Genomic DNA, 21,940 nt, shown 5'->3' on the forward strand with positions numbered 1-21,940 from the left:
CAGAAAGGGTGAAGAACTGAGATCATTAGTGCAATCAATTGATCACAAGGGGAATAGTAATGTGTTAGAGGGAAAGAATCGAGTTGATAATTAATTATAATGAATGCCCAAATTATATAATTATAATTAATGACACAGTGGGAAGGAGGAGGAAAGAAACCTCAGGGACTGGGAATAGAGGAAGATTTCTTTTCCCTTTTGGATGGGGTGGGTGCAGGGTTAAGAAAGAAACCTATGAGAAAAGTGGACTGGGAACAAAAGGCACTTTAATGGGTGTTTCTAAAGAGTATTTATTTCAGTCACTTTCATGTCATCTAAGAGGTCAGAGAATGAAATTCCTCTTTGATCACTTTTGGCTCTTGAGCTGTGATTTGCTTGTGTCCCAGCCAGCTCTGTGACTGAACTGCATTGATCTCTACATTTTGTGTTTACTGCAGGCACTCTGGCTGGCTGGCTTTTTTTTTTTTTTTTCTTTAAAGATTTTATTTATTTATTCATGTGAGACACACAGAGAGAGACGCAGAGATATAGGCAGAGGGAGAAGCTGGCTCCCTTCAGGACTCGATCCCAGGACCTGGAGATCATGACCTGAGCCAAAGGCAGAAGCTGAACCACTGAGCACCCAGGTACCCCTTCCCATTCACTTTTTCAATGCATATGTTAATTAGATCTCAAATGGCAGTGCCCTCTAGGAAATTAAGCACCTCCCTAAGAGTGCTGGTTGGTAAGCATTGTCTTGCAGCTCCAAACCCATCCCTGGATTCTATCTATTCTTTGCTCTGGGATTCCTGCGACTGGGATTCTGCTAAGCCTAGAGGTTAGAGTTTATCTTTCCTAGAGGACTCCGGGGGTAAGTTCTCCCAAGGGTGCACTAACCTGCAGTCTGGAGGAATCGAGGAGACTCCTTCCTGACTGCTCTCTCTCATAGTGGCCCTTCATCCCAGCATTTTTAAAAATAATTTTATTTATTTATTTATTCATGAAAGACCCACAGAGAGAGGCAGAGACATAGCAGAGGAGGAAATAAGCTCCCTGCGGGGAGCCTGATCTGGGACTCGATCCCAGGACCCCAGGATCACAACCTGAGCTGAAGGCAGATGCTCAACCACTGAGCCACTCCCGGGACCCTCAGCATTTGGTTTCAGTAATGGTTGCTACCAGTTTCCAGCCTTTTCTGCCCTCCAAGGATGAGTTCGATCCTGCTGGCTCAGGGGTGTCAGGGCCAGCTGACCGATGCTCCCTCCATAGAGGTTCGAGTCTCAGCTCTGCAGGATGTTATTCCTCCGAGGTCTTGAAATGCCAGGAGCAGTAGCAAACTTCTGGTCTCAGGGTTGCACTCATATCCAGCCTAAAGCGATTGAACCTCGAGGGGCCTTAGTCAAAGAGAGTCTAAGGTTATGGTCACTTGTAGTGTTGTTCTTATGTTTTCTTTTTCTGTGCAACACTCTCCCCTTCTGCACACACACACACACAACTTATTGAAAGAGGAGTTTCAAGTGTTTAACTTAAAAACCATTTCTTCAGTGCAAATTATTCTAAACACCTGATCTAATAGACTTCTAGATTCACCAAATTATCAGGTTGCTAATAAGAGAAACTCTTTGATAGAAGGTAAAGATTAGAAAGCAAGGTGACCAATCAAATTGGAATCAATTATTCCTTATTTGGAATAATAGAGCTCGCCTACTGAGACTGCACTGGAAATTTTAAGAAGACGCTTGTAAGGGAAGACACGTGTTGATGAACACGAAAGTAATTGGCTCCTTAACATTTCAAATGAGCCTTTTATTTTCTGATTCAGAAAGATTCTAAGAGTTTAATTGTAACTTTGTCAACTTTTTAGTGTAAACCCCTAGTTAACTGGGAATCTCCTCTGTCTTCTTTTTGTATGATCCTCTGACAGTATGTACTTGTAATCACAAGTATTTACAGTAATATATCCTGGTGATATATGACCCCGGTTTAAGTAGCTACTGTTGAATTTTAGTATTTAAATTAAAACAGAAATAGTGTTCCTAGTGCTTATTTTTACCCCCTTTCCCTAGTGATTAACATACACTTCTAGGGAATGAAAAAACATATGGAAATGGAATAGGCAAAATGCAGAATTGTTGGCCTTTCTAGAATGGCAGGGGATGGAAAAGGAATGTGACTTTGCTTTTCTTTTGACTTATTAATCATTATGTGCTTTCTATGTGCCTAGAGACTTTCATAGTAGACACATCTTTATAAATGAAATAGGATGCTTCATCCTGGCGATGCTATCATGCCTCCCATGAGTTCTCTGCTGTATTTTTATTAAAGACTTGCCATAGAAATTTCATTAAAAAACCAGGGATAGGATGGTACTAATTTTTGAACAACTGAAAAATATTTGAAATAAACACTATAGAATAACAATGTAAACAAAGTTTTGGGGACAAAAACCCCTTGTTTATTCTATTATTTCTATTTTCAGAAAAAAATGTTTTTTCAAAATTAGAGGTAGAGATTGAGGGAGGGGCAGGGAGAGAAATAATCTTAAGAGACTCCATGCTCAGCATGGAGCCCAAGGCAGGACTCAATCTTATAACCCTGGGATCATGACCTGAGTTGAAATAAAGAGTTGGAGGCTAAACTGGCTGAGCCACCTAGGCGCCCCTATTTTTCAAAATAAAAGATAAATTCTAAAGCACACCATTCCTTTATTCAGTGAGACTCAAAGATTAAAATGTGTTGGATTTTTAAACAATTCTATAAGGCAGAGCTCCTTCTCTATTCTTTCTGCTTGTGTTACCCACCCAACTTCCAAAAGAAGTAAAATTACATTTTTATTTATGAGAGAATTTTAAAATTGTATCATCTATCTATCTATCTATCTATCTATCTATCTATCTATCTATCTATGTTAGAACACTTAACATGAGATCTAGCCTCTTAACAAATTTTGAGGTTGACAATACGGTATTGTTAACTATAGGTACTATGTTATGCAGAAGAATAAGTGTTTATTCGTCTGTGTAACTGAAACTTTGTCCTGGTTGAAAAATAACTTCCCATGTCCCATTCTTCATCCCCTGACAGCCACCACTGTCCTCTGCATCTATGAGTTTGACAATTTTAAATATCTTATGTAAGTGGAATCATGCCGTATTTGTCCTTTTGTGACTAGCTTATTTCATTTAGCATAATGTCTTCTAGCTTCATCTGTGTCACAAATGGCAGGATTTTTTTTTGAAGGCTCAATACTATTTCATTGTATGTATGTGCCACATTTTCTTTATCCATTCATCCATGAGTAAGCATTTAGATTGTTTCCAAATCTTGGCTATATGAATAATATCCCATACTTTGTGTTTACCAGCATTCATTAGAAGAAATATTAAAGATATTTTTCTGACAGAAGGATGACTGCAGATGGAAGCCCACCTGAATCATGAGAAGAAATGAAAACAAAAGAAAGGATAAATATAAGGGAATAACCATAAGTGGATACTGTCCATTAAAAAATAAATACTAATGTCACGTGGGGCTTAATACTAGAATATATGACAAAGTAGCATAAATTTGAGAGGAAGGGTAATTGCAGTTAAAATATTATAGAGTCTGTTATAGACTCAGTGGTATCCCTTCTGAATTCATATGTTGAAGCCCTATACAGAAATGTGGCAGGATTTGGAAATAAAGCCTTTAATGAGATAATTAAAGTTGAATAAAATTATAAGGGTGGGGACCTGATCCAACAGGACAGGTGTCCTTATGAGAAGAGGAGGGACACTAGTACGTTCTTTCTTACTATGCACTCACAGAGCAAAGGCCATGAGAGGACACACAAAAGGCAACTCTTTGCAACTCAAGGAGAGAAGCATAGTCAGAAACCAACACTGCTGGCATCTTGACCCTTGACTTCTAGATCTAAAACTGTGGGAAAATACTTTTCTGTTGTTGAAGCCATCTAGTCTGTGATAGTCCATTATGGCAGCCTGGGCAGACTAATATAGCTAACATAGTTTGTGTATTGTCTGAGACTGGATAGAAGTACTAAATTAAAATAGACTTTAAAAAAATAGACTTCAATAGATTCATAATGCAAATTATAATATCCAAGCTAACAACTAAAATAAACAAACCAATACATATATACATACATAAATACACAAACACATAAATATATAAATATAATGATGTTAATGGAAGGAGAAATATTAAATAATACTAAAACTTGGTTGCTCTCATAGAGGGCAAAAAAGTGGAAAAATGGATCAAAGAATAGATGGAATGATTTGAAAGATACCGAGATGATATATTTCAACTCAAATATATCAATATTTATATTAAAAGTAAATAATTTGAATTCATCAATTAAAGACGATGCATATCAGATTGGATTAAAAGTAAGATGCATACCTTAGGCATAAGGACACAGAAAAACTAAAACTAAAGTGATAGAACAAGATATATCATGCAAACACTATCTAAAGCGGTGGTTAGGAAGCTTTTTGTAATGGCCCATATTGTAAATATTTTTAACTTTGTGAAACACGTATGGTCTCTGTTGCATATTATTCTTTTGTTGTTGTTGCTGCAGCTCTTTGCAAATATAAAACCATTTTTTTAGTCACAGGCTATACAAAACCAGGCTGTGTGCCAGATTTGACCTTCGGCTCTGCTTTGCTGGTTGTTGGTCTATAGGAAAATTAGTGTAACTACATTAATATAAAAATAATAAAAAATCCAATGATGCAACTATTGTAAAATATAAAGGGCAACATTTTATAATAATAGAAGGTTAATTTAATAGGAAGATATAGTAATATTAAGAATGCATATAACTATTAATGTTGCCTCAAAATATAAAATGGAAAACCTGACTGAGCTAAAAGAAACATAAAAAAATCTACATCACAGGCAAATCGTCTTAATAACTGTTAGAACAAAAGACAAATAAAAGGTCAGTAGAGATCTAGGAGACAGAACCATTAACATACTTGATCTAAAAAACATTTATAAATATCGAATCCCAAAACTGTGTAATACACGTTGTATAAAAGTATGTTGAACATTGTCAATAATTGTAAAGGGTCTGAGATTTTACTTGACATTTTTTTCTTTCGGGAGTTTTTGGTTGCAATAATTGTAGAGTCACATGTAATTGGAAGAAATAACACAGAGATTCCTTTTACATTCTTCCCAATTTAATGATAATATTTTATAAAATTATAGGATAATGTTACAGCCAAGGTATTTAAATTAATACAATTCATTGATATTATTTGGATTTTCCCAGTTTTATTTGCACTCATGTGTATGTGTTTATGTATTTTGGTCTATGCTACTTTATGACAAATGTGGATACTGGGCAGTCCATCAGCCCAGGACTGCCTTCTGTTGTACTCTTTTTTTTTTGTTGTTTTTTTTAAGATTATATTTATTCATTCATGAAAGACACACAGAGAGACGCAGAGATATATGCAGAGGGAGAAGCAGGCTCCCTGTGGGGAGCTGGATTCAGGACTCGATCCCAGGACCCTGGGATCACTACCTGAGCCAAAGGCAGATGCTCAACCACTGAACCATCCAGGTGCCTCCTGTTGTACTCTTATAACCACGTCCACCTTCTCTTCCCTTTGTCTCTAACCTTGACAACCACTCCTTGACAATCTCTCCTTTATTTCTAAAATTTTGTCATTTGAAAAACAATATATAAAAACAGCTTTGTATGGATGCCTGGGTAGCTCAGTAGTTGAGCGTCTGCCTTTGGCTCAAGGTGTGATCCGAGGTCTGGGGATCGAGTCTCACGTCGGGCTCCCTACGGGGAGCTTGCTTCTCCCTCTGCCTGTGTCTCTGTCTCTCTCTCTGTGTGTCTCTCATGAATAAATAAATAAAATCTTAAAAAAAATAACAGCATTGTACAGTATGCACCTTTTGGAATAGGATTTTTTTATTCAGAATACATTCCTAGAGATTCATCTGAATTGTTGTCTGTATCAATAACTTCTCTCATGATTAATTAATTAATTGATCATTGTTATAAAATTCACACAACATGAAATCTACCCTCTTAGCATTTTTTTTTTTTGCAATTTTTTAAGTGTATAGTACGATATTAACTATAGGGACATTGTTGTACAGCAGATCTCTAGAACTTTTTCATCTTGTGTAACTGGAACTTTATATGCACTGATCAGTAGCTCCCAATTTTTCCATCTCCCCAACCTCTGGCAAGCACCATTCTACTTTCTGCATCCATGCATTTGTCTGCTTTAGACACCTCATATGAGTGGAATCATGCAAAATTTATTCTTCTGTGACTGACTTAGAGTATTATGTTGTTGAGGCTCATCCATATGGTTGTTCATGACAGTATTTCCTTCTTTTTAAAGACTGAATAATATTTCATTATGTGTATATACACATTTTCATTATTTTTTTGTCCACTGATTGATATTTGTTTCTGAATCTATGGGTTTGGTGCGGCAATGAACATGGGAATGCAAGCATCTCTTTGAGATCTTGTATTCAATTCTTTTCAACAAATACCAAAAAGTAGGATTGCTGGATCATGAAGAATCAGTTTATTTGTAGTTTTTTTGAGGAACATCCATACCATTTTCCATGGGGACTTCAAAATATTACATTGCCACCAACAGTACCATCAATTGCTCTGACTCCTCATAAACATTTGTTCTTTTCTGTTGTTTCCTTTTTAATAATGGACATCCTTACAGGTGTGTGGTGACATCTCATTATGGCTTTGATTTATAATTCACTAATGGTTAGTGGTGTTGAGCATCTTATCACATGCCCCTTGGTTGTTTGTATGTTTTTGAAGAAAAGTCAATATAAATCTCTTGCTCATTTTTAAATTGTGTTGTATTTTTTGCTCTTCAGTTGTAGGTGTTCCTTATATATTTTGGAGATTAACCTCTTATCAGATACATGATTTGCAAATATTTTCTCCCATTCCACTGGTCACCTTTCCCTATGTTGTTTCCTCTGCTATACAAAAGATTCCTAGTGTAATAGAGTCCCATTTGTAAATTTTTGCTTCAGTTGCCTGTGCTTTTGGCGTCATATCAAAGAAATCATTGCCAAGACTAACATAAAGCATTTTTCCTATGTTTTCTTCTAGGAGTTTTAGAATTTCAGGCCTTACATTTTAATTCTTTAGTTTGTTTTGAATTAGTTTTCATGCATGATGTAAGGATCAAGTTTTATTCTTTTTCATATCACTATCCAGTTTTCCCAAACCATTTGTTGAAGAGATTATCCTTTCTTTATTTCGTAGTTTGATACCCTGTTGAAGATTACTTGATTATGTATGCATGCATTTATTTGGGGGCTCTCTGTTCTGTTCTATTGTTTGATAAGTCTGTTTTTATGCAAGTACCATACCGTTTTAACTAATGTAGCTATGTGGTATGTTGCAAAATCAGGAAGTACTTGATGGGGCTTCCAGCTTTGCTCGTATTTCAGAAGATTGTTTGGTTTTGAAGTTCCATGTAGTTTTTCTATTTCTGCAAAAAATGCATTAGGATTTTGATACAGATTACATTAATTTGAAGATCACTTTGAATATATGTAGACATTTTAACAATAAGTCTTCCAATCAGCAAACACAAGATAGCTTTCATTTAAGTGTGTCTTCTTTCATTTCTTTCTGCAATATTTTGTAGTTTTCAGTGTATAGATCTTTCTCTTTAATTTTAATTTTAAATATTTTATTCTTTTTGATGCTCTTGTAAATGTTATTTTTTCTTGATATTCTTTTTTAGGTTGGTTGCTCTTGGTGTACAGACAATAAAATAATAAGAGAACAGTATTTCAATACTTCACTTTCAATAGCAGACAGAAAATCCAGACAGATGATCTTTTCAGGTCTGTCAATGTTTGCTTCATATATTGATACTCTTATGTTGGGTGAATATATATTTATAAATGATACAGCTTCATGATCAACTGATACTTTTATAATTATATAATGTCTATTATATAAATTTTCTCTTGTAATATTTTGGCTCAAAATCTACTTCATCTGACATAATTACAGCCATTTATGCTCTTTTTTGGTTGTTACCATGTAGCATTTGCATGGAACATCTTTTTCCATCCTTTCACTTTCAGGCTGTGTTTCTCCCTCGATCTAAAGTGGATCTTTTGTAGACAACACATAGTTCTTTCCATCTTGTTTTAAAATGTATTCAGTCACTTTATGTCTTCTGATTGGGGTTTAATCAATTTACACTTAAAATAGTTTTTGATAGTGAAGGACTTATGTTTGCCTGAGGGAGAGGCTCCCTAATGGCACTGGCCTCTATCTGCTATACTGCAGGTCCTCTGGACCAAGGGCATGCCACTCAACTCTCCTGGGTTCTTACTTTTCCAAGCGTCCAGAGCTCAACACTTTGAGACAGGGAAGACACAAACCAGTGTACTGCACAGCTCCTGCCCACCAGAAAGTTGGAATGTTAGATCTATGTTTCTATCTTTTTTTCCTCTCCCTAGGGAGAATCTGGAAGCTGGGATTTTTTTTGTTTGTTTGTTTCCTCCCACAATGCCACACTGAGCTGGCGGGCAGGACTATGGTGAATGAATACTATGAATTTTCTTACCAGCTTTGATGTGACTGGTTTTGCACTTACCTGGGGTCTAGGAGCCTCTTAACTGGTTTCTGGATCTCCTACAAGGGAAATTGGTTCATGTAATAATTTTGAGTCAGTGTCTTCAAGGCGGGGGGGGGCGGGGCGGAGAGGAATTTCTAGGGCTTCTTGATCTGCCACCTTGCTGACTTCATCCCAATTTCACCTTATTTTTAATCTAAAATGTCAGTGTGCTATGATTTCATGGAGGCTGGCAGAAGAAATGAGGGTCCTGAATCAGAGACACTAGTTTTTATTACCCACCTTATAGTAAGCTGCACAAGCAACGACATATTTGGTGTTAGTTCTCCAAGCTGCAGTTCATACAGGATGACTTGAAGAAGGTCATGTAATATCTGTACATGCACTGAGTTGTGTTGCAGAAGAAGACAAATGAGCTTAGAAACTTTATCTCTCACACTGAATAGAAAGCAGGCCTGCTGGCTGGTCCAGAGGGACACAGTCTTCAAAGTCTGTAAGAAAACTTGCCTTTTGTTCTGGGGGAGACACTATCTCTGTCTTCCAAAGATGATTGTTATACAAACATCCTTCAAAATATAATTCAGGATAAGGGGAGTCAGGGCCTCTGCTCTAAAGATGTACAGAAACACAAGAGACCCATAGAAAATCATCTCCCAACGATATTAGCTAACTTAGACCATATGCTGTGCTATCAAGTAAATCATAACAAAATTCAAAAGTTTGAAAATATTCATAGGCTATTGTCTGGTCACAAAGGAATTAATCTAGAAATCAATAACAAGAGTAAAAATAGATAATCTTCCAAATGTTTGAAAATTAAAGTGTGCTCTTCTAAATTGTATGTAAGTCAAAGATGAATCATAACAGCAGTTAGAAAATGTTATTTTCATTTAGCTAAAAATATTAAAACTTGTGGAATACAACTAAACAAGAGCTGAGAGGAAAACCACAGCATAAATTAACTACAAAGAAATTCTAAGAAAATAATTATTTAGGCATCCCTCTCAAGGTCCAACAGAAGCCGTAGCAAATTAAAGCTAAAAATCCTAAGAGAAAAAATAAGTAATTAGGAACATAAATCAATAAAATCCTGAAATCAAACAAATAGAAACAAACAGCAAATTAAAATGTCATTATTTGAAAAGATTTATAGAATTGATGAACACTTTAGAAATACAAATTATGAAAAGGAGAGCAGAAAACAAACATCCTTTACTACTATAAAGAATATATAGATGATATTACTATAGATTCACAGATATGAAAAGATAAGCAAATGCCATTTAAGTTAAAATGGACAAATCTTGAAATACAAACTTAAAAACATTGACATAAGATGAAACATAAAATCTCAAAGCTCCTGTTTATTAAAGAAATTGAGTTCATAATTGAAGCTACTCATATAATGCAATGCTATACAAGAATGAAAGAGTGAAATGCTGTATATAACATGGATACATTTCTTTTATATTTTAAATATTTTATTTATTTGAGACGGAGAGAGCATGATTGGGGCACGGGAGGGTGAGGAGCAGAGGGAGAGGGAGAAGCAGGCTCCCTGCTGAACAGGAAGCCTGATGATCTGGCTCAATCCCAGGACCCTGGGATCATGATCTGAGCTGAATGCTTAACCCACCGAGCCCCCCCAGGTATCCCAACATGGGTAAATTTCATAATTACATAATGACAAGGAAAAAAAGATAAATGCCTAGCCATACGAAATGTATGACACCCTATAAAGTTAAAAACCTGACAAAACTAATCTATGGTGATAGAAGTAAATGTGGTGGTTACTTTTGTGTATGGAGGAAGATTAGATGGGGGGGGGGCCATAAGGAAGGTTTCCGGGAGGTGGTAATGTTCTTTACCTTTATCTAGGTGGTTAATGTGTGTGATAACCTTATAAAATTTCATCACAGTACACATTTAAGATTTGTATTCTTGGGGCACCTGGGTGGTTCAGTCAGTTAAGTATCTGACTCTTGTTCTTAGCTCAGGTCATGATCCCAGGGTCATGGGAGTGAGCCCCCTGCCCCACCACCATGCGACTCTGTACTCAGCGCAAAGTCTGCTTCAGATTCTCTCTCCCTCTGCCCCTCCCCCAGCTCATGCCTTCTTTCTCTTGTTCTCTCTCTCCCCAATAAATAAATAAGTAAATAAAATCTTAAAAAAATTTGCATTCTCTCCTGTATGTATTCTTATTTCAATAAGCATTAAAGGTAAACCAACAGCCACAAGAAATTGTGAAGAGAAAATGGCCTCATTTCTTGAAGGTAATGTCTGAGATTGCCAAAACATTGTCCTGCCCTTCTCTCTTTGTACTTTTTGCAGCAACATTGCATTAGTCTTTTGGGGAAGATTAAAAAATGGATAATCGTTATTAAACTCTACGTGCAGGATTGGATTATGTGGGTAAGGAATTAAAACACAAGTTTATTTTTAGTATTTAGGCCATCTAAATTCACTAGCTTACTTCAAGGAGGGAAAAAAAATTCTGGGTTTATGAGGAGTCTCAGTGGGGAGTGTTTATATTAGATACTTAGCACTGCAGGATGCTGTGAGTTGGAAAACATAGGCAGATCCAATTAGCAGATCCTGCACTGTGGAAACTAAACCATATTAGGCTTTTGGACAGCTTTATGTGTGAATGTGAGAACATACTCATAAGAAATGCTTATGGTTTTATCCCATATAACTTCATGAGGATTTTTGTATAGGCTAGGGATTTGTGGTAAAAAATAGAGATATGTTGGCTTCTCATTGGAGGAATTCACTAATAAATTCCTTGGGAATCCTTATTTAAGGGAATAATACTGGTTTTGAAGGATGAATAACAGCATATCTGCCTGTATGAGACAAGGAAAGCGAACATATTCTTTCACTCCTACTCTCTACTCTAATGATTTGAACCCTCCGCACACTTGAAGGACTTGCATTTATATGTGTGTCAGATTAACAGAAATTGTTGCGCGTGATCAGCTGCTTTCCGATGAAACTTCTAGCCATCCATCTGACTTTTCTAAATAATGCATCGTTTTGAAAAGAGTCATTCATGATGGCAGACTATAGATTACTGCAGAAGTGTACATTTTCAAAAAGAAATATAATCTATTCATAAGCCCCAGGGCTAAAATTTAACCAATGATCTCTTTTGAGATTAGTGGAATTTGGATTGGGAACTTAGTTTCTAGAAACTTAAGCTGACGTTTCTGACCCTATTGACTACATGGAATGTTTAGGAACAATGATTCTTAAATTGGTATTTGTAGGTCTCTAGAGAATCTGAGCAAATTCCAAAAAGATTACAGAAACCAAAGCTATGGAAACTTCAAGAACTCTTTGGTGGCACTCAGATCCATTAGCAAAACCTCCTACCATTACATTTGCGCTTTTTTCCCCCCTTTTGGCTAACATGTAACCAACCTTATTGCTAATGCATATTTTCAGGCCAAAAACACATCATTTTCCAAAGGTTGTCAGTCAGGAAACCAAGCGGCTTGTGTGCATGTGTGTGCGTATGTGTGCGTGTACACATATGTGTTTATATTGCTTCTAAGTAGTGCTTTGTGTTTGGTTGAGGGCAAGAGGAGAATGCAAGCAGGAAATGGATTAGAGTAATTGGAAAAGTTGCTGATATAAATTTTGAAGAACCATTTTTCCAGAATAGTCATTCTTAGTAAATACAAGTTGTGAAAATTCCAAGTGTCAGAGCTTATGCAAATAAAACCTTTATTATTTCTGGATCAAACATCATATTCGGAGGGAAGCACTTCATTGGAAAATCATTGAGTGTTGAGGTAGCCATATTTTCATTTACTCTTCTGTAATTCCACAGAAAATATTTGTATTCATATTATAAATAAACAAAATAAAAATTATGAATGAGACATTTAATTAAAAACAGTTAAAAAGTGAAGTAATTTCTAGAAGGTATTCTTTGAAAGTAAATGTTAGGATTGGACTTCCAAAATATTTGCTTTGATAAGAGAAGCTAATGTTTCTAGTGGAAACTTGTCTGCGTTTTATTTCTCAGAATCATGAACCCTTTCAGTAGAAGGTATAGTAAGAAGTGAATGATTAAACAAAATAAAAAGAAGAAGAAGAAAAATACAGTAGATACATGCATTTTATTTTTCTAAAAAGATATTTTTACCAGCATTTCTCCACACTCAGCTGGAACAGATATCCATTTTCAAAATACCATCCTCTTAGACCCTTTGTGATTTTTTTGATTTCAGAATCCAAAGGAGTAAGTCCTATTACCTAAGGAATCCTCTTTCTCCCCACAGAAAACTTATTTTAAAAACTGTCAGTAAGTCTTCCTCAGGTTTGTTATTTATTCCAGAACTGGCCCATGAACCAATTAAAAGTTTAAAGAGCTATTGAATCTGCAATATCCAAAACACCTGAGATTCAACCTGCAGAAAGTAGTTTTCTTAGGGAGGAAATAATTGGAAAAATGTTCCATATGCTACCGCCTGGTTTTTATTGGTTTAACATGTAGATTTCCATAGACTTTTTGGAACACAGTGAGGGCACATTTTTTTTTTTTTTTTGAAAGCAGGAGGGTTTTGTTTGCCAGGTGAATATTTCAGAGCTCTCACAGCGCTGATAGAAAACAGCTTTAGATTTGGATGGGAGCAGTCCGTGTGAGAGGTTATGATGAAATCACAGAGAGGGGCTTTCTGTGACAGCGCTGATTTATACAGAACTTTAGAGATGATTATATAATCTGTTGTCAACAATTGATTCTGCAATTGTCAACCTAGCAATTTTTAAGGAGGAAGGATGATGACATAGGGTGAAACTTCTGATTTTGAAAAATGCATACTGCCAAATAACACTGACAAAGGAATTTTTATTTTATTGCGTGCTGTTTACAAAGGAAAAAATAATAAAATTTTAACAATTATTAAACTCTGAGGAACTCAGTAAACCAAATCTTACCTTACAGGTTCACCACAACCACCCTATTATCGCTCTTAGCACTCAACTCTGAGTCATCCTTGCTCTTTTTACTTTTTTTTTCTTCTTCATTGTTTATCCCCCTTCTAAAACTCTATAGTAGTTAATTTATAATGTTCATTGTTTATTTCCCATCTCCCCCTACTCGATGGGGTAGTGATCTTTCTTGTGTTCACTGATGTAGCTCGTGCTTAGATTGATGTTTAGTACATAGCGATGCTCAATTAATACTGTTGAAATCAAAGTGATTTTTATATTTGTGTTGAGAGAGATAAATAGTATTTATTGAGTCATTCCTATGTGCCAGGTACTATACTGAGTCCTTGCTCTAGGTCTATTCTCTCATTTAACTCTCACAGATAACCTCATGTAGACATTGAGAGACCGCGATTGCCCTCCTTTTAGAGATGAGAAGACTGAGGTTCAATGAGTTGAAGTGAGGATTGAATGGCCAGTGAGAAGCAGAATCAGAATCAGAAGTTTGTCTAATGCCAGAGTTTCTCTTTTTCACCATGAAGTACCCTCCTTTAGGTAATATTTCATTCTCTCCGGTGCTTGAATTTAAACAGATAAATGACAATTCTAACTGGTCTTAGAGGACTTCCAAATTCTAATGAGCAATTTTAGCAATTTAACAAATTTCTCAGTGGAAAATGGGCATTCCATGACAATAGATTTATACTTTTGGCTTTTGTTTGCTAGGTCTGAGTATGGAATGTTGGAAATTCTACTTGGGGAACACCCACAGAGCTGGGAGGTTGTCATCAATTGTCTTGGCTTGGCCAGGATCTACTCTTTCAAAGACCAAGATCAAGAGAAATACAGGCTGGTGACTGGTACTAGAGTCACTCCAGAGTCCTTTTCTCAGAGTTCTGCTTGTGTGGACTGACATCAAATTCTCTCCAGTAATAGGCTAAGAATGATTCTTTTTTTTTTTTTTTTTAACTTTCACAGTTATGTTGAATGGTTAGTAAAGAGAGCCAAAAATGAAAGGCTCAGATTTATATGTGATCTAGGGAAGCGCTGAGTGCTAATCTTTGGTCAGTTTATGTTATGGGTAGCATAGCTTTTAGGGCAAGCAAAATTAGAGAAAATAATTCTTAATTTCAATTTTGATTTGTCCATCAAATGCAGTTACTCCTAGACTTTATCAATCTTTACCTGGACAAGTGAGGAGCAAATTTGTTAATAACTCATTAATTTGGTCATTATCAAGGTTATAAACCAAGAAACTGAAGCAGTGAAATTAATTATAAAACAGCAAATCCAAGTAGGATTGTGAATTGCCTGGTTTTAGACCTTGATTGTAACTTAGAGATCTTTACTTTCATTTCTAATGTGTACTTAGATTTTTATTGCAGCAATCCAATTTACTTAATGGAAGACAAAATGTCTATTCCACTGTCATACTAAAAAAAAACTGACTAATGCGTGATGGCAAAACTATTGGGATGATTCAGTACCATAAACTGTGAAATCATATGTGAACGTAGCATATTCTGATCTTTTTTTTTTGTTGTTGTTCTGATCTTTCTAGAAGAAAAGATATCCATACATTTGTAATGTCAATAACAACATAACAACTCTTCTTCACAGAACTATTCTCGGATATACTATGAAGTCACGATGAATGACCAATAACTCTTATATCAGACCAAAGGGGATTTTTTTTCTTTTTCTTTTTCTTTTTTTATTTACATATTTTTTTAAATGGAGTTCAATTTGCCAACATATAGCATAACACCCAGTGCTCATCCCATCAAGTGTCCCCCTCAGTGCCCGTCACCCAGTCACCCCCACTGCCCGCCCACCTCACTTTCCACCACCCCTTGTTCATTTCCCAAGGGGGATTTTTAAAAATCCTTAATAACATGGAGAGTAATTAGGACATAATTGGCTTCTGCCTATGGAAAAAATGCATAATATCTACCTTGAAGAAAGGCAATACTTAGCATTAGAATACATTTTAATTATTTTATTACATAGCATCTAGTAACTTTTAAGAGGGAAGAATATTTACAAAGACTTTATTTGCTGTAGTGTGATCTCCCAGGACGTAATACTATCAGCTGAGTCATATTTTACCTTTCGCTTCTGGTTTTTCCTTTCTGTCCTTTCTACGCATGTGTGTGTGCTCTGAAACATACAAGCCTCTGATTGATTTTTAAATCATTTAAAACTATTTTTCAATCCATTTGAATTTTTGCTTATAATTATTAATAGGTAAAGATTTTCCATAACAATATCAACCTCATCTGTGTTTAGATTGGCTTTTTTGTTTTGTTTTGTTTTCTTAGTCAAAAAGATAAAAGTTTTCTAGCTAGGGCATAGGGGATGGCCTACATTCCTTAGAATGTCCAGGGAATTTGTCACTACTCATGAATGTTAAATAACGATCAGAAGCCATTGTCTAAACTATGCAAAGCCTTTGTGACTCTCTTCTAGGATTTCTTAGACCCAAAAAGCTCTCTGGCTCAAACACATCTAAGATTGTTCCAGAAATTTTGGGACATGCTCTGAATATACAATGAGATACTTCTCAAGTACAATCTACCCCACCTTAACAGAAGCAAATGCAGACTTTTAGTATACCTGTGATCGATTTAGGGTAGTAACATGGCAAAGGCTCGGGACTCAGTCCAAACTGGGTTTACATTTTAATTCAGCTACTTACGAGCAATGTGACTGTGAGCAAGTAACCCTCCTCACCAAGCCTTAGTTTCTTTATGTGTAAGAAGGAGGATTACAGCACTTACCGTTTTGTGTTGTAAAGAGTAAATGAATGATGCCTTCATTTATTCACGCAATATTATTTATTGAGAGCCCACCTTGTGTTGGTGGATGCCCTTCCTGGCTCATGGGTGTAGTGTTGGACCCTCTCTTCTCTGAGCTTCAAGCAGAGTGCATGAAATTACCTATCAGAGAAAATAGTATATCGTAAGTGTCTAGTAAATATTACCCATGGTAAGTACCTTAGGCCTTCACACACATAGATAACTGCATGCACATCTAACAGCACAATGTTGTCATATAATTGCTTCTCTGAGAATACAAACAAATGTAAAAGATAAAGGAAAATTTAATCTCAAAAGATACAAAGGAGAGCCCTAGCAGCTCAGGATTGGTAATACGATTAACCATCAGAAACGGGGGGAAATGATGAGTGAGAACTGTGGAGTAGTTCCATGTAAGCTTTTGATATATTTGAGTTAACCCTCCTCTGTTCCCTCTCTTCCTTCCCCATCCTCCTCAGGCTCCAGAGACAAGGAAATCTATTTGTTCTGGTTCACTTCATGGCTATTCTAATAACCTGCAATTAGTTAGGAAGATAATTTTGAAATAAATCCGATGAACAGATTTACTTATAGGGCCTATTACACTCAAATCATAACCAGATGGAATTTCAAAATCTGATCAACTTGATGCATTGGCAGCGGGAGTGGAGTCAATATATCTGAATCCTGGAGCTATCACAAAAGATTTAGAGTGTCACCCTCACTAAAAAAGAGAGATGCCAAATGATATGAAACTCCAAAGAGAAATCACACAGAAAGGGTGAGATGTGGAGGTTTTGGAAGAATAGGAACGCAGATGCTCACTTTGGCTATTTTCCATGACACGATATAAAAAGAGGCCGCAAAACTGAAGTGTGATTTGGAGGGAGACTTAGGTGTTGGAAGCCACCCCCAGGAGTTCAAGGACAAAAGACCACATATGACTTCTTGATACTTGGAAGAAAAAAAATACATATTCCTAAGACACGGGAAGAAAAGAAAGAATTTCAGGGCAAGCCAATGAATGAATAGAATATCGAATAAACTTTTTTTGGCTACTATTTCCTTAGCTATGCCATTTGAATTAATATAAATGGATATGGGCAGATACACAAATGAGGGAAGAAGCAAGGAGAGTAGATCTAAAATATGATTATTCTTTGTGGTTTTACTTTCTCTTATGTTTTACTATCCTTCTCCTCACGCATGCCTGTGTGTAACTATTGTGTAGGAAAATAAAGGAATTTTGATGCTGAGACATTTGAGACTCCAATGATCACCCGTTTCAAAGTTCTTAGTGATAGAGAAGGGATGGTCAAGGAAGTGAGTTGATTTGTCTAAGGTCACCCAGCAGACAGTGGCAGAGCTGGAGTGCGGGTGTGTGGACTCTTGTGTTCTGTCTGCAAAATTTTTACTTATCATTGTTTATTCTGAGGCTCAACTTCTGGGAAACTCAACCATTAGATAATCTAGGTTTTCTTAGAGAAGCATCCATTTCATTAAGAATTTCAAGTTAATTAGCATAGAAATGCACATATTTTCATCTTTTAAATATAATGAGCTCATTGTTAATTATCTCATTTTAAATTTGGAATATACTACTCATCATGTCTTATGATTTGATTGGCCCTAGGTTTTAAGTCTGTTTTTTATAATCAGCTCTAAAAATCTAGTTTAACATCCTTGCCATATTTCTTCCCTCTTCTGTCTTCATCATTTTGTCTACTTTAGTTTTTTCCCCCTTCTTTGAATGTTTATTTCATTTATTCTTATTCTTCTGTTAATATTAAGAAGCATTTAAGGGTATACGTTTGCCCCTGGTTACAACTTTGGTTACATTGCATATGTTTAAACATGTGTCAGACACTTGTATTTATATTATTATTATATTTATTTAAATATATGATGTTTTAAAAATAAGTTAAGATTACTAAAAAATAAAAATGAAAAATAAATAAAAGTAAGCTAAAATTACTTACAAAATTTGTACCTTTATTAATTTATCCTTTTAAAAAAAAGATTTTATTTATTTATTCATGAGAGACAAAGAGAGAGAGAGAGAGGCAGAGTCACAGGCAGAGGGAGAAGCAGGCTCTCTGCAGGGAGCCGATGTGGGACTTGATCCCAGGACCCCGGGATCAGGACATGAGCTGAAGGCAGACCCTCAACCACTGAGCCACCCAGGTGCCCCTAATTTATTCTTTTTTTTTTAAATTTACTTTCTATTTTGTAACAGTACATTTTTCTGTATTTACGGTTCATTAAATCATATTTCAAAAGAGAGTAACCTACTTTGATTTATTTACTGCATTTTACCTGCAGTTTCAGTAGGTCTCATAATAAGTTTGTTCCCTCTGTTTCCTTTTTAGTATTTGTATAGTAAATCATTGAGCACCATTTTATTTTTGACACTTAAGGGTCCTTTGGTTTTGCAATGCACAGTCATTTGCACAGCAGGACATCACTATGCTGCAATGCTTTGTTTGCTTTATCTTCTTTGATCAAGTATAAAATATTGCTAGTATACTTTTTCCTAAACACTGATACCCTATGTATTTCTAATTTTCCAATCCAATCTTTCTTTTAAACTTCTTTTATCCCCAGAAAGGCAAGACATTTCTATCCCCCAAACTTCCCACATATGATCCCTGGTCTTTTATTTATCTTTGTATTTCTAAAACTTTCCAATTTTTTTTTTTCAGTGTCTAGGTTAAAACTTGGTTAGCGATGGCTCAAATCTCAAACACATGTTTCGTTTGGCACTCTTCAGTGCTTTTTTTGATAGTTGGATTCCGGGTGTATTAAAAGAAATTGCAACGTTATGTATAGATTTCTGGCTTCTCTTGAAATTTGTTGATCTGGCTCATATTGCCTGATAATGAAGAGGAGCTTCTGCTGTTTTGGGATAGCGTGGTCCACACCACACCTATTCGCGAAGGTTGGACCTCTGTTTATCGGCCTTGGTCCCCAAGCCCTGTGGTCACTTAAAATTATGATCACTAATCTAGAGATTTCCACCTGGATTATTATTAAAATATTTATTTTACATAAGGTGTTTTTAAAAAAAGTTTAAATATTTCAAATTTACACATATGCCAGTAAACCATATTTAATATTCACTATCAGCATTTTTATGACCTATTTTAAAGTTATGTTTGGTTAATCTGCAGCTGTTAAAATACTGTTTTTTTTCAAGCTACATGCATGTTAGCGTTATGTCTTCTGAGTTCTTGCTTACTTGTAAATATCTTGTGATATCTATATTGTAAATATCTGCTTTCTTGCGGCTTGCACTTATAAAAGACAACTTTAGTGAAGAATGCCATTTGGGGATAATTTTTTTATTGTCTTAAAGCTCTAGAAATTGATCTGTTATTTTTCTGCCACTCATCTTTTTAAAGAAGGACTAAACTGATTTTTATGAAATTAAGAAATATTCAGATGCTTTTGTTATTTTTTCTTTACCATCCAAACTCCATTTTTTCTGGATATACCACAACATGAGTCTATAGGATTTTTTCTGGGTTCAAAGGTTACTGAGACTTTCTGATCTTTATGTCGGTCATTTATTTAGCATAGGAAATTGTATTTCATTAAATCTTTCATTATTGCTTCTGCTTTAGACATTGTGCATTCATTCACAGTAACTTTATTAATTTCTGGTTGCATTGTCATTTTTCTGTCTTTCATAATTATGAATTTTTACTTATTGCTTACTTTCCTTGTGTTATTTTTCCTTTGGCTTATTGAGAAGTGTATCTAGCTTGCTCTACATGTTAGGGTTTTATTTATATTTTTTGTCAATTTTGTTTTTTTGTTACCTTCAATATGTACTTTATTACTACCTTTATAATCTTATTTTACTTTCTTTAATAGATTGCAGATCTTTTAAAATGTCAGATTTTTAAAATTTTTTAAAAAATATTTTATGTATTTATTTATGAGAGACAGAGAGAGAGAGAAAGAGGCAGAGACACAGGCAGAGGGAGAAGCAGGCTCACTGCGAGGAGGCCCATGTGGGAATTGATCCCGAGATCCCATGATCACAACCTGAGCCAAAGACAGACACTCTACCACTGAGCCACCCATGCACCCTAAAATGTCATATTTTTAAAAACAGCATTTTGAGGTTTTTTTGCCCCTGTTTTCCATGGGCCTCATCTTCATGTTTTTGTGTTTTTTGAGAATGCCTTATTTTCTGTTTCCCTGGTTGCTCAGCTAGTTACTCTTTAGAAAGAGGTACTTTTTTTCTTGTTCTTGCAATATTTTCCAAGACCCATATGGTTTTCTTTTTCTCACTGTTACCTGAATGAGTGGAGATCTCTCCAGAACTAGTGTTTTCCACAGACAGGCTGTATTGACTGCTCCTGTTCTTCACGTATGTCCTAGGCATTTATTCCAACACCATCATTGCGTTATTGTGCACAGTCCCCAGCCCTCTCTTCAGACTCTTAATATCTTATCTGGCTATAACCATTACATTGAAAAGCAATGGAGGGATCCCTGGGTGGCTCAGCGGTTTGGCGCCTGCCTTTGGCCCAGGGCGTCGGGCTCCCGGTGCATGGAGCCTGCTTCTCCCTCTGCTTGTGTCTCTGCGCCTCTCTCTGTGTGTGACTATCATAAATAAAAAATTTTAAAAAATCAATGGAATATATTATAATCACTATGTTTTTGGATTTATTAATGCTTTTCCTGCCCTCTACAATATTTTACTCAGGGGTTCCATTTTCCAAAATGGGATCAAGCACTCTCATCCCTACATGCCTCTCATTCCTTTAAGCTTTAATTTCTAAAAGGATGAAGAAAGTAGCGTGTGTGTGTGTGTGTGTGTGTGTGTTTGTGTGTGTGTGTGTACGCATGGGTTAGGTTATTGTGGTAAAAGGGTTGGATTGAGGCTGAGTGAGGATGGCACTCTAGAGTAATCAAAATGTGACATCTATTTAGTAGTGGGGCAAGTGCTGTTTCCTTGTCGATATGTATCTTGTGTAGCCTGATTCAGAGGGCAGAGTTACAAGGTAGCTAAATGTTCTTCCCACCTTCCTTGAAGTTTAATCCATCTGGTTCATGTTGTATAGAAACTATTCTGGATTGTGGATTGACTGTCCTAATTTTCATTTGGGGTTTTGCATTTTTCTAAGTCTTCATAGGCAGTGTTTTGGGAAGTTGGGAGAAGCTGCCTTCAGGGTGACCAGCCTGTATTTGTTTTTTATTTGAAACTCTTCTCAAATGACACTTTAAAACAGCTTGATGAGCTTGTTTATCATCCCATACAGGTAGAAGGGCTAAGTAGAAGCAAGTGGGGACTGTTGCCAGAAACAGACACGTGAAAGTTTTGACACTATGGCAAGATAATTATGAATAACAGTGGGAACACAAAAGTACATTGAAAAATATTTTTAGACTTCAATAAGGATTTTAAAATCAATCTGCCATTAAGAATATATTAAATTACATTAAAAATTGTTTCAAATTTGGTTATGTGATGTACATAATATTTTGGTTATAAAAAGGAAAACTTATTTAAAAAATTATTGATACTTGAAGAGACTCAATTTTATTGTCTATTCACTCGAGTAGAATAACCAGTTCCTCAATATTTTT

At 35.8% G+C, this 21,940-nt stretch overlaps 1 long non-coding RNA gene across 3 annotated transcripts in view; it reads left to right on the forward strand.

Moving 5' to 3' along the window:
- Positions 1–464: 464 nt before the first annotated feature.
- The window catches only part of LOC140596714 (uncharacterized), a 49,087-nt gene continuing 27,611 nt past the window's right edge, over positions 465–21,940 (forward strand). The window contains exons 1-2 of one of the 3 annotated variants that reach the window (XR_011998610.1): positions 465–626; positions 7,755–7,857. This is a non-coding gene — a long non-coding RNA (uncharacterized lncRNA). The remainder of the gene's footprint in view (positions 627–7,754; positions 7,858–21,940) is intronic. The other 2 variants (XR_011998611.1, XR_011998612.1) reach the window with 2 other exon arrangements.

The sequence above is a fragment of the Vulpes vulpes genome, unplaced genomic scaffold (assembly GCF_048418805.1).
Source record: "Vulpes vulpes isolate BD-2025 unplaced genomic scaffold, VulVul3 Bu000000770, whole genome shotgun sequence".
Classification (NCBI taxonomy): Eukaryota; Metazoa; Chordata; class Mammalia; order Carnivora; family Canidae; genus Vulpes; species Vulpes vulpes.